General features: G+C 44.2%; 1 long non-coding RNA gene across 1 annotated transcript in view; it reads right to left on the reverse strand.

Moving 5' to 3' along the window:
- Positions 1 to 8,398: 8,398 nt before the first annotated feature.
- Positions 8,399 to 13,221, reverse strand: part of LOC309873842 — a 283,992-nt gene continuing 279,169 nt past the window's right edge. The window contains exons 5-6 of the long non-coding RNA XR_014316746.1: positions 9,920 to 10,115; positions 8,399 to 8,460 (exon numbers count right to left, since the gene is read on the reverse strand). This is a non-coding gene — a long non-coding RNA (uncharacterized lncRNA). The remainder of the gene's footprint in view (positions 8,461 to 9,919; positions 10,116 to 13,221) is intronic.

Here is a 13,221-nt window from a genome sequence, read left to right on the forward strand (position 1 = left end):
GCTCTCAAATGTAACACTTAAAAAGGTTAATGGACTAGATGCATAATTTTTCATATAAAGAACCAGTTTTGCTTCCAACATGCCTCTTCCTGAAACAACATTCTGTCCACAAATATTGAGATACTTCTTGTGATTATTGAATGAGGTCTTGACAGACCTGAGTAAAACAGAAACGCTGACAAATAGCCAGCTTAAAGGAAATGTGAACTGCCTGGTACCTCATGAAGAGCTGTCTGGGATAACAAATAACTGGCAACAGATGCTATAGTGCTTACTGGGAGCTGCTGCATATGTCCTGAAGGAGTCTTTGCTCATTTTCTAGTGGCATTATTTCCTTGAGGAGAAAAAAAAAATTTCTTGTGCCAAAACTAGGACTTGCATTCATTGCCCTAAGTGCCACTGTGTGTTTTGTCTCTGCCTGCAAGCCCTGGGGCATGCTGCTCCTTCCCTAGAAGGCAGCTGTGGTGTTGCTGGCTGCAAGCTGGGTCCCCAAGGTGCAGTCACTCAGATACTCTCACAGGGGAGAATCAAACCTTTGTGCCTGGTCCTATCTGCTCGATGAAACAGGAGCAATGCCTAAAGGACCCGTTAAGGAAGGAACATACAGCAGTGCCTGAATGCTCCCTATATCAGCCAACGTGTCCCATGGAGATTTGAGCTTCGGGATGTCATCTCTGGAAGGTCCAGTGTCATGGTGGTGATATGCCAGATGGCCATCATGTGCTACTTTTTCCAAGAGGTGGGTATAAGGGATCCTTTCTATGGGTACATCTGAAAGTTTGGAAGACTCCTCTCCCCATAAAGCAATAAATCTATAAAAAGGCAATATAGGCAGTGATTTTTAAGTCGAAAAGAAAAGAAAGTGAATTAAAATCCAAAGGAAAAGTAATAAATGAGTTCAAGATCTTGTAAACTTACAATCCCCTTATTTGTGTTTTTTCCTCTCCTCTCTAACCCTTCTAGAAAAGGCTGCTAGTTCTTGGTGCTCTGCCTCTTCAAAGGAGAAAGGAAAAGAAGAAATTAAGGAGATGGACTGAAGACTACATGTAAATTTGGAAACCAATTCCCATTTCAGCTGTGATGCAGCTAATCAGCCATGACATGTCACTACTGCTAACTCATGCAATGTACTTCATTTGTATGATTCATATGAGGTACCTTATTTACAACTGACATCAACTCTGGAGATGTGTTTCTTCAGCATCTATTTCTCAAAAAAAACATTATAGATATTCTTCTTTGCCTTTTTTTTTTTTTTTGTACAAAACCTCTCATAGCTTGGCAGAACAGCTCCTCAGCTTTTCACCTTGAAGTATGAAACAGAAAGAGCCCATATAATAATACCTGTAAGCAAAGGAATGTAAGTCCAGCCTAAGCTTTTAAGCATACCTTGCCTTTTGACACAACCTTTTTTAGTTTGCAGATCACCCCATTTTAAATGGGCAGTCAATAGCAGGGGAACAGTCTGGAGCTACAGCCTCTCCAGAGCAGGGGGCTCTGCCTAAGCAGTTGTTTATTATTTCATTTTATGCCCACTTTTCATTAAGTGGAACAATAATTTTCATTTTATTGGGATAGCTTAAACATTGCATGTACTTTCATGCAAATATTTACATTGCTAGGTGTAAAATGTCAAGTAGAAACTTGTGTGTTCTCATCATTTCCTTCAGTGAATGTTTTTGATAAAGGGCATATCACTCTCACTGGAGGCAGAACCACTAAAGAACAACCCCCACTATCTTCTTTAATATCTGAAGTCCTTTGCCCTTTACTGGATAAGGGACCTCCACTGAGGGATCCTTGAGCCAGCTGAAGCCATTAAGTCAGTTCTGCACTAAAGCCATTAATTCAGATCAGATGTTTGTGATGGCCTCAAAGGTCACAGCAGGTTATCTTGATACAGCACAAGCCATTGGCACAGGCAAGCAATTTTCTTTATACCCTGCAACAGCTTTCCTGTGCTGGTGTAAGAAGTCATAGGACTTCTGGTCAGAGGGGGAAAAAAACAAGCCTTTTCATTCTTCTTTAAGAAGCCATTGTGCACATCAGGAGGGATCAACCATACATGTATATCTTTAATGATGTAGAAGAACCTCAGAGGGTAATATTATAATAGAATTAGTCATTAGTGATGTGTAAGGTAAAAATAAAAAGGCATCTTAATTGCAGTTTTTTATTCCACAGAGAGGAGCTGGAGGTTTCAGATTGACAGGTAGAGTGGCCAGGTAAAATAAAGGAAGGAAGGAAAGCCATAGATTGAGGAGCCCTGAGGTAGTGCTCCTCTGTGAGCCATACTATAATTTTTGAAACAGCAAAGAGTTCTCAAGCACAGAACAGTGACTGCAATCAGGCAGCTTCTTCCCAACCCCCAACTACTCCAGTGTGTTGCTATTTTGCTTACCTGGAATCTCAGACCTCTTCTCAGTTTAAGGATTACTTCCCTCAAATTTTCCATCATTTCTGCTCTCAAGCACTAACCCATTTTACCCCCATTCTAAAAAGCAAGCCTGTCCCTAATCACTCCTTTTATACCAGCTTCCTTTTTATTGTAGTCACCTGGGACAATCCAGTTGGGCTTCTGCCTTGATAGGGTGGTGTGACTGCATGTTTAACTCATTTCCCTGTCAAGCTTGATAGGCGAGGCCCTCCCGTTGAACCTCTTCCTTGATAAATCAGACTGTTAAAGAAAAAAAATAAAAATAAGATCGATCTTTAAAATAGTTCTGTTTAAAAGGTCAGCATAGGATTTTGGGGCTGTAAAGCCACAGGCAGATGGACTGACATGGGACTTACTCTCTTTCAAGAAGCATCTGTGAAGACAATGGTGAAAGAAGATGCTTGGATCCAGGTTTTATGGGAGTGAGCCCAAGAGGGTCTGTGATGTTTCACGCTGTTGACACTTGTGTGACCAAGGCTCCAGAAATAGCTTTTGCATTTCTTTTAAATTTGTGCTGTAAACTACAGAGACTGTTTTAGGAGCAAAACTAGGAAGTCAGTCTGCTCCCTGCTCTTCTGAGTAGGCTCATTCTATCTGCTGGGTTGGAAAGTCACATTTACCTTTGTGCTTTTGTGCTTTTTTTTTTTTCTTTCTTTTCTTTTTTTTTTTTTTTTTTTTCTTTTTCTTTTTTTTTATGTCTCCAACCAGGATGCTCTAGGGTACAGACAGGATCCTATTTAACATCACAGTGAAGCAACAAGCTATTTCACATCATTTGTGCATCAGCATAATAACCAGAAAAAGACTACTGTGAGTTCCAAAGAACCTTAAAAGCGTGATTTTTTTAAAAGGTACCTCAACATCTGATGATACAGATCAGAGCCACTTAGCTACATGTTTTAGTACCTCGATGGGTTTTGCCACACTATCCAACACGCAACAGGGAAAAAAAAAGATGCAGTGGAAAAGCCAAAGGCTAGATGCATGCTGCATTTGATAGGTTTTACGACTTTCTGCCCTGCAAGGATATTGTCTGTATGTGCTCAGTGATGTATGTAGTTATCTGTTAAGGCTGCCTAGCTCTGTAAGGGCCGGTGTTATGGTTATCTTTGTGGTAGTACTTGCAGATAATGGGTCTGGCCTTGAAGACACATCCTTCAAGGCTCAGTAGAGGCTGTATCACAGATAGCTAGGTCAGTGTTTCAGGCCACCTGGGTGCCTAATGGGCTGGGTGCATGTCTCCTATGGATCTCTTCAGATTTATGCACGGGAATGGTTTTGAATACATTCAGCTACAAAGGTCCACAGCGAGCAATGAGGTGAAGTACAAGAAAGGGATACAGGTGTGTCTGACATAGTCTCATGGCTTGTAATTCATTAAAATAGAATGGCTCAGAGCAAAAAATGCCCCTGCAAAATGTAGTCTTTATGAGTTTGCCCCACCAGAGGGCCTAACTAGCCTGCAGTTTAGATCCATAGATATAGGCTGTCATTTACAGCAGTAAGAAGCTGCGATTTCTAAAATTTCTGATCCTCAAAGGCTGCCAACTACATCTACAAATTGTCCTGGCATCCAGAAAAAGCTTTTCAAAAAGCAGCATAATATCTTCCTCTCAATATCCTCAATTTAAGGGGTCTTGTCACACTGACAAACCTCTATCACCCTTCAGTGCTCTTTGCCAACCGCTAATTGCCATCAAGGCATGGGAGGGGAGAGAGGAGGAGGTGAGGGCAGAGTCACAGGCAGCCACCTGTCCCCAGGGTTCCTCAGAGCACAGGGATACATGTGGCTGGCTCCTCACCAGCACTGCTCTGCTGGAACTGCTTCGGCATCGTGTCCTGCTTCACACTTGTGTGTGGTGAAAACGATGTTGATGAGTCTCAGCTAGGTATACACAGTGATGGATGATGGGGCAGGGGGGTTAATTCACCTCCAGACATGGGAAACATCTTCATCCTTCCCCCTGTGATGAATCAGTGCCTCACAAGCATGACGGTGTATGCCAATCCTCTGCTGGATGGTTTAGGAAAGATGCTGTGCTTGGAGACAGAAAGCTCATCCCCACCTGGAGAGCCATGAAAGCCTTCTGAAGGGATGGCAATGGGTGCTGCCTGGGGTCTGTGGCTCAGTGCCCCAGGGCTTGCTCACAACCAAGACGAAGTTGCCTTCAAGAGCGTGTTGTAAAAGCAAACCTAAATTGGGTGATTCTAGGAACTGATGAGCCAGCTTGGTGCTTGGATCAGAGATGTGGTCATTCCATGGGCTCTGGTCCCCTCTCCTCATCCTGAATGGTGCTGTTGTCTGCAGACAGTCCCACTGCTGGGGTAGGGCAAAGGGGCATGTGATGAACTGATCCTTCCTCCAAGTGTCTTGTGCTGTCCTGGACTGGGGGATCTGAGGCCATGTGAATTACATGGAACCAGAATCTCAGTTTTAACATCCCTTATGGATGCCTATATTTGCAAGTACCAAGCTGATGTAACACATCAGAAGCTGGTTTCTCCAAACAGCTGAACTGTGTGGCCATGACTCACACCTTTGGTAAACACAGGATGTGCATGTAAAATATCTGCATATATCTAGCTTTGAAAATTCATGCATCTGTCTTGAAAAGCATCTGCAGGAGCTGACTGTCTCAAAGTGCATTTGTAATTGCCTTTTTTTTGGGTACAGATTCTTCTTAACCTCTGTGCCCTGAAAACAGAGCAGCACAAGTGGTTTCTGGGACTGTTGTTTTTCCGTGATGGTCCCCAGGGTACGTGTAAGAACCTGTATGTTATTTTTCCATAAGCTAGTGGCAGACATTAGAGAATTGAATTTAATGTTCAAATGTTCCAGGCATAAATATACTTTGCATATCTCAGAGCAAACCTAAATGAAAGGAAGTTCTAAGAAGGCAGATAGACATTTTTCAATTATATGTGACAAATGTGCCATTTCTGATAGCCTTGTCAGTAAAAAGTAAGAGTTGGAAATGCCAAGCTGTTTAGCAAAGCAGGATCAACATTCCTGATACTGCATGGAATCACTAATAGCTTCCACATCTTCCAAAACAATCAGCCTTTATCATTCCTCTGGATGCATTCCTCCAAACTGCATCCTACTAATTGCTTGACACATGTAAATAATAAAGAGGACTGTAAGCATGGTGACTGTGAAGAGAATGTCCAGTTGCTTCCATGTTGTGTTGTTGTTTGTGGAAAAGCTGTTTACAGAATATACAAGCTACAAATCAAAGGAACATGATGTGCTCTTATTTGCTCAATCTGGCTACTGCCGTTAAAGATAACAAAAAACGTTTCTATAAATACATCAACACAAAAAGGAGGACTAAGGAGAATCTCCATCCTTTACTGGATGCGGGGGGAAACTTAGTTACAAGAGATGAGGAAAAGGCGGAGGTGCTCAATGCCTTCTTTGCCTCAGTCTTTAGCGGCAATACCGGATGTTCTCTGGATACTCAGTACCCTGAGCTGGTGGAAGGGGATGGGGAGCAGGATGTGGCCCTCACTATCCACGAAGAACTGGTTGGTGACCTGCTACGGCACTTGGATGTGCACAAGTCGATGGGGCCGGATGGGATCCACCCAAGGGTACTGAGGGAACTGGCAGAGGAGCTGGCCAAGCCACTGTCCATCATTTATCAACAGTCCTGGCTATCGGGGGAGGTCTCAGTTGACTGGCGGCTAGCAAACGTGACGCCCATCTACAAGAAGGGCCGGAGGGCAGACCCAGGAAACTACAGGCCTGTCAGTTTGACCTCAGTGCCAGGAAAGCTCATGGAGCAGATCCTCCTGAGAGTCATCATGCAGCACTTTCAGGGGAAGCAGGCGATCAGGCCCAGTCAGCATGGCTTTATGAAAGGCAGGTCATGCCTGACGAACCTGATCTCCTTCTATGACAGAGTGACGCGCTGGGTGGATGAGGGAAAGGCTGTGGATGTGGTCTACCTTGACTTCAGCAAGGCTTTTGACACCGTCTCCCACAGCATTCTCCTCAAGAAACTGGCTGCTCTTGGCTTGGACTGGCGCACGCTTCGTTGGGTTAGAAACTGGCTGGATAGCCGGGCCCAAAGAGTCGTGGTGAATGGAGCCAAGTCCAGTTGGAGGCCAGTCACTAGTGGCGTCCCCCAGGGCTCGGTGCTGGGGCCGGTCCTCTTTAATATCTTCATCGATGATTTGGACGAGGGCATTGAGGGCACCCTCAGTAAGTTCGCAGATGACACCAAGTTAGGTGCGTGTGTCGATCTGCTTGAGGGTAGGAAAGCTCTGCAGGAGGATCTGGATAGGCTGCACCGATGGGCTGAGGTCAACTGCATGAAGTTTAACAAGGCCAAGTGCCGGGTCCTGCACCTGGGGCGCAATAACCCCAAGCAGAGCTACAGGCTGGGAGAGGAATGGTTGGAAAGCTGCCAGGCAGAGAAGGACCTGGGAGTGATGGTGGACAGTCGGCTGAATATGAGCCAGCAGTGTGCTCAGGTGGCCAAGAAGGCCAACGGCATCCTGGCTTGTATCAGGAACAGCGTGACCAGCAGGGCTAGGGAGGTGATCGTCCCCCTGTACTCGGCTCTGGTGAGGCCGCACCTCGAGTACTGTGTTCAGTTTTGGGCCCCTCGCTACAAGAAGGACATCGAGGTGCTTGAGCGGGTGCAGAGAAGGGCGACGAAGCTGGTGAGGGGCCTGGAGAACAAGTCCTACGAGGAGCGGCTGAGGGAGCTGGGCTTGTTCAGCCTGGAGAAGAGGAGGCTCAGGGGCGACCTTATCGCTCTTTTTAGGTACCTCAAGGGAGGCTGTAGCGAGGTGGGGGTTGGCCTGTTCTCCCACGTGCCTGGTGACAGGACGAGGGGGAATGGGTTTAAGTTGAGCCAGGGGAGTTTTAGGCTAGATGTTAGGAAGAACTTCTTCACTGAAAGGGTTGTGAGGCACTGGAACAGGCTGCCCAGGGAAGTGGTGGAGTCACCATCCCTGGAAGTCTTCAAAAGACGTTTAGATGTAGAGCTTAGGGATATGGTTTAGTGGAGGGCTGTTAGCGTTAGGTTGGAGGTTGGACTCGATGACCTTGAGGTCTCTTCCAACCTAGAAAATTCTGTGAAATTCTGTGAAATATTTTATCCAGGCAACTTAGAGTGGAAAAGACAAAATGATGTTTGTGAACTTTATTATTCAAGGTGTTGAGACAACTTGTGGTGGTGAATCTTCTAGAGAGAATTTATAGTATCTGTGAGAGTAAAATATCAAAACATACAGGTTTTCAGAGGTCTAAGAGTTGTGTTCCTTCTTCAAAAATTTACACTCATCTGGACCTGAAATAAAAGCAGAGGTTGTCTGTTGCAGGTGTGCTAGGATGCATTAAGAAAGATATTGTACACACAGAATTTTCTTCCCATATTTAACTTTCCCTTCAGTGATTTAACATTGCAAATAAAGTCAGTTAAAGATCTTCCACAAGCACAGTCAGTGTTCTCATATAAAAGAACTGAGTGAGAACCAGTGCTATAACAAAGTGTTGTCTCCTAAGAATTAAACAGCAAGAATACTCAGTTAAAGCTTTAAAAGTAACTGATCATTAAAGATTCTTGTTTGCATTTACTTAATTTAACAGCTGGGAAGCTCCATATTCTACAGAAGATGTATACTAAATTCTTCAAAAAAGCATGTGTCAAACTTAGCACCCAGAACTGGAGGCATAAAAAGGCATTAGGCACATTTTAAACTGTGTCCTCAAGCCGTGCCAGATAGCTTATATTTTATTTTCATTGGGAAGTGAAGGAGTTTCTTAAATCATGATTGTTCTTTACTTAGCAGAGCAATGAATACGATAAAGAAATGATAAGAACAATGATAAGAATGATGAATTTCTACTTCTATCTCAGATTTCTCACCATCTGGGAGCAGTCATTGGGATGAAGATTCATTGCTGTGGGAGGTTCCAGGATCCTTCTGGGGGACCAGGGTCTGCTCCTGAGCTCTGGAGACTTCTCTGCCCAGCTGTGATTGGGCTTGATCCTAGGCCAGTGGCATCTCTGCTGAAAAGAAAAGTACAAGAGTGTCTTTGCTAGTGTCTTCTTCCTCTCTCTTGCCAAATGCTTTCTGTTTCTTTGTGTGAAGGTATAGGATGCCACCTCAACACCTTTGTTTCTTGCTGGCTTACTAAACTGTAGATGAAAAAGAGGAAAAGACTTTGCTGCAACTGAATACAATTATAAAGACGAATGGTGTTGCATCTGGGAGAGACAGGGCACACATTCGTTAGTATCTACATTAACAAAATACATCTATTTCCTAGCTTGCCAGCCACAAACTGTGCATTCTACTTACACTGACTTGCAAAGACTCCCAGCAGATTACTTCTGCTGAAAGTCCCTACTCCAAACATGCTTAATATGCACCATAGCACACCATCTGACTAGAGTGTTAGGAAGAGTAGTTTTGTGCATACAGTGTCTGTAATGATGGCTTCATTTAATAAAAAAAAAAAAAAGGGAGATAGTGCTTAGAGATATCTTTTAGGTTTTGAACAATAAAGAAGTCTTGCTTCTGATGAGAGCCTTCACATATGGATCTTGAGTGTCTTACAAATATCAAATTTCACAACCTTCTGTAGAACCTTTCTTTGTAGAAAGGAAGCAGAGAAGTGGGAAAGTTGTGTGGCAAGCTGGTAACAGAAGGAAGAGCCAGGGGTTCAGGAGGCTTGGCAGTTCAGTTGTATGCAGGACAATGTGCCCATCATACCCAAAATGAATACTGTAAGTAAGAGCACTTTTCCCAGTGTCATTTTGCCCCTGAAGTACATCACTTTGTACTAGACTCATCGGAAGCTGTAGCAAAGCTCCTGTTGACTTCTGCACATCACAGACAGATCTTTGGAAAATTTGTGGGGGGTACCTACACCTCATGAAGTTGTGTCCTGCTGGTGAGCATACCCAACACTCCCCTATGAATCCACCACTCTTTCTAGCCCGACTAACCTTCCTGCTTCTCCTTGTAACCACTGGGATGGCCCTCCAGCCTCCCAGCTCCCTGCCAGCTCACTGAGTTCAGGTAGGCCTTGGCATGCTATGTGCGTTAGTCGGTAACAACATAGTCCTGAAAAATCATTGGGTTAACCTAAGGAGGAGTGATTTTTCCCAATGATAAAGTTGATTTTCATAGGCTGTGCAAAAAATAAAGTCACAATTAAAATACGCATTGCTTTGTATCAGCTTTATTTAGGGTAAGCTGCAATTACTTCATATTCATTCCTGGTATCTGAACAACAGCTAGAATCACTGACTCTCCTCAACTTACTCCCACAGAAAATGTCAGCAGGATCTAATTATCTGAATGAAATGAACTTTCACTGATGCTCTCTTTCTTATCTGCACAATAGTTGAGCTAGGCTTTCTTATTTTTGTAGCTACGAGTTCACAAATTTCTTTTTCCCCTGGAAAAGGTGCTCAAATACAAGTATCCCATGTACAACTAAGCCAAAGCAAATCAAACCTTGGGTGAATAGATTGTGAAACTGTGTGGCACTGGGTGAAGGACTTCTTGTAGTGCCTCATCTGGTTTTAAAGACATCTCCTTCTTCTGAGATGTGACAAGTTCTGGCTCTGCAGCTCTTCAACCTGGAACCCAACAATCCTTCAAGCTGCAGGTGATCTGCATTTCTCCAAGGAACTGCTTACTTCTTTTCTCTCTGAAAGAAATACATTTGTGTGACTGTGCTGCAAAGACTTGTGGGACACAGGATACTACAAAAACAAGAAATACAGTGCATTTCCCCACCCTTGGGCAGTCTCAACTCTATCTATCAGAAAGGCCCAGAAGATAGGCAATAACCTGTAAATATCAGGGACTCATCGTGTCATCTGCCAATGCCAGTGCTGAGCAATGAGACAGATCTGTGGGAAAGCTATCACCTAAGAGTTTGAAGAAGTTGCTGAGGCAAAGCCAACCAGAGAAACAAAAGATATACAAGAAAGAAAATGTCTGAAGAGCAGTAAGGAGTCAGGAGGGTCCCTTCATGCCTAAAAAAAAAATGCAGCTGGATTGATCGGACACTCATTTCTAACAGGAGCTCTGTCAGCAGCATGGCCTGCATTGCAGAGCTGTCCTTCTGCTGTTTCTGCCAATGCTTACAGTACTTTTAGTACTTAGATCTTAAACTGGGGATGCACGTGTCACTGCAATAGTTCGTTCCTTATGTCAGACCAGAGAGCCTCCCCCTCCAGCCTGCTGCTGCCAGCCCCCAGCAGTGCTCATGAGCTTGGATGTGCCTCTGTTGATCCAGAGTAGGGAGTGGGATGCAAAAGACCCCTTTTCACCATTTATCTGATACTCTCAGACTTTTAGCTGAATGAGAAGTGACTCCCCTTTTCTAGCCCTTAGGTGAGGAAGTGTCCATAAGCTCCTTCCTTGGAACAGGCAGCTCCGTCTCTCAGAATGGGTAGAAATGGCAGCCCTGCACTCCTTGCGTTTGCTCAATGGTATCACAGGATGGGAGACTTGTCTCTTGTCACCTACCCCAGGTTTTGTTAGTGTCACTTGCTGCTCTGTGTGGGCATGTCCTGGCACAGGCTGCAGAATGGGACATGAATCCTGCAAACAAACACCCTCCTGCGTATGTAACCCCCTTTGGTTCACACGTGTATAACTGCTGAATATGAGGATCTGTGATCCATCCATACCTCAGCCCTAGCAAAGTGGGGAATTTTGGGGTTAGCTTAGTCCAAGAAGTGCCCTGGAAAGACATACAAGCTGAATATCACTTGGAAAAGAGCAAACAAAAGTATATAAATATCCTGACAATTCAGGTGTCTATTTATTCTGAATCAACATCGGCCATGAAAACGCACCTCACTCTAACTAAGGAATTTGATAAAAGCACAAATCTTGCAGGGCTTACTTAGATGAGGGCATTATAGATCAGTCCCTTGTTTTTAATGTTAACATCCATAGCAAATATGCAGAAGATTCCTCTGTTGAATATCCCGGCTTTACAGCGCAGGTTCACTTTGAGCAGACCGTCAGTAGTGCCTGGCACCTAGAAATTAGGCAGCAGCTGTACTGAGCGTAGTTACATCATTTTATCTGAGTATTTTCCCTAGTACTTCATTCAGTCCCAGCATCACCAACTGATCCTTTCTACCTAGTGTTCTTTTGGACAGAAAGGATGCTTCTGAAAATCCAACAATTCCTCTAGTACTCCAAATATCAAAGATCAAGGACTTCTATCAAGGGATTAAATACCGCAGATGGGAGAGAAAGCTAAATATTAAAATTTCCCCCTACTCTTGGGTTGCCCATGACCTCCCTCAGTTGGTATTACTCTTCAGATAGTCTGCAGTTGTTTCCCTAGCACCAGCGCCACTGTTTTATATCCGATATTAAACTGTTTAACATAATATACAGTCCTTGAGCTTTGATGCTTCTTCTGAGAAGTACCAGTGGATGTGCTAGTGATTTTGATGAGGTGAGATAAATTACAGTCAGTCCCAGGAAGAATTGTTTGTTAAAGCAATTTTGGTGCACAGGGGTATGAGCCATATAACTGAGACGTAACGACTCGCCATGTGCACTATTCTACCTATCAGCTTAAAGTAACCTCTTAATTTTTCTTCCAGCTGTAAAAATGTTGAGCAGTGTTGCATTGCTCTTCCTCCCCTGACAACTGGGAGATTATAAAATTGTCATTTATTCCAGCTAGCAATTACTCCCTGTCATTTTAAAATTCCGATTGGAAACAGAAAATGTGTCAAATGCTCATCTCAGTTTTTCCTAAGTGTAGAAGATCCCAAGCAAAGCTCCAGCTCCTGCCGTGGACAGTGCAGGGAGCAATACAGGGTTTTTAGCCAGCTGAAGTTGGTGTGTCTAGTTGTGCTGGCCCAGATCCAGAGAGAGCACCCAAGCATTTGCTGAGCTTTCAGCACACGCTGGTAGCACATTGAAGCACTTTTTTTTTACTCCTTTTACTTCCCTCTTTTTCCCCTGATGGGCTCAGTGTGCCATGGGGCAGTCTGGAAGCCTCCAAAGGCTCCCTGGGCCTTGCAGGCTGCTGATCCTGAGCAAGTTTCTAGCAAACGCCTTCCGGCCTCCACGGCTGGCTCTCAGACCTAGCATCCTGAAGAGCATCCAACACTGGGGTTGGGACCCATGTCCCCGACTTGTGGCCACTGCAGGGTGACTGCTCAGGACCAAGATGCCTGTCCATGCTGCTTTAGAGACATCAGAGAAGGAAATTGGGCAAGCATTGCAGCTTGCCTCGCTGCAGCCAGCAGCCTGAGGGATTTGCCTGGATGTGCTGCATTCCTCCCAGAGTCCAGCAGATGGTAACATCATCATACATATGGGCTCGGCTCTTATTTAGCGAGCCTGAAATGAGAGAGCTTGGGCTTATTCAAATGCCCTACACTGTCCTACAGAGGGTTAAAAGAAATTTTCAAAGAAATTCTTCTGGCTTCTGGTACTGTGTAACTGCTCTGAATCCACTCAGGACTCAGTTGTTAAGTTGCATGCAGCAGGTTTCTTTTGAATGTGCCATTTATTACTTTATCAGGGGTTAAGGTATTAATCTAGTGTGAGTTATAGCTTTAGTTTTCAACCAGAGAGTCTGGCATTACGTAAGGATTGTGACCATGTGAAGCCATATGTGATTCTTTTTGCCACAAATGGCAACCAGAGAACTGAGCAGGACGGGAAATGGGCTTTGGGGGAAATGCTTACTTATTCCCTTACACCCTCATCCCCCTTCATTTTTTATAAAATTTCTGAAATTGCCTTTTTGCGTCTAACATTTTTATGTA

This window comes from Aythya marila, assembly GCF_965140915.1.
Source record: "Aythya marila genome assembly, chromosome: 1".
NCBI classification, from domain to species: Eukaryota; Metazoa; Chordata; class Aves; order Anseriformes; family Anatidae; genus Aythya; species Aythya marila.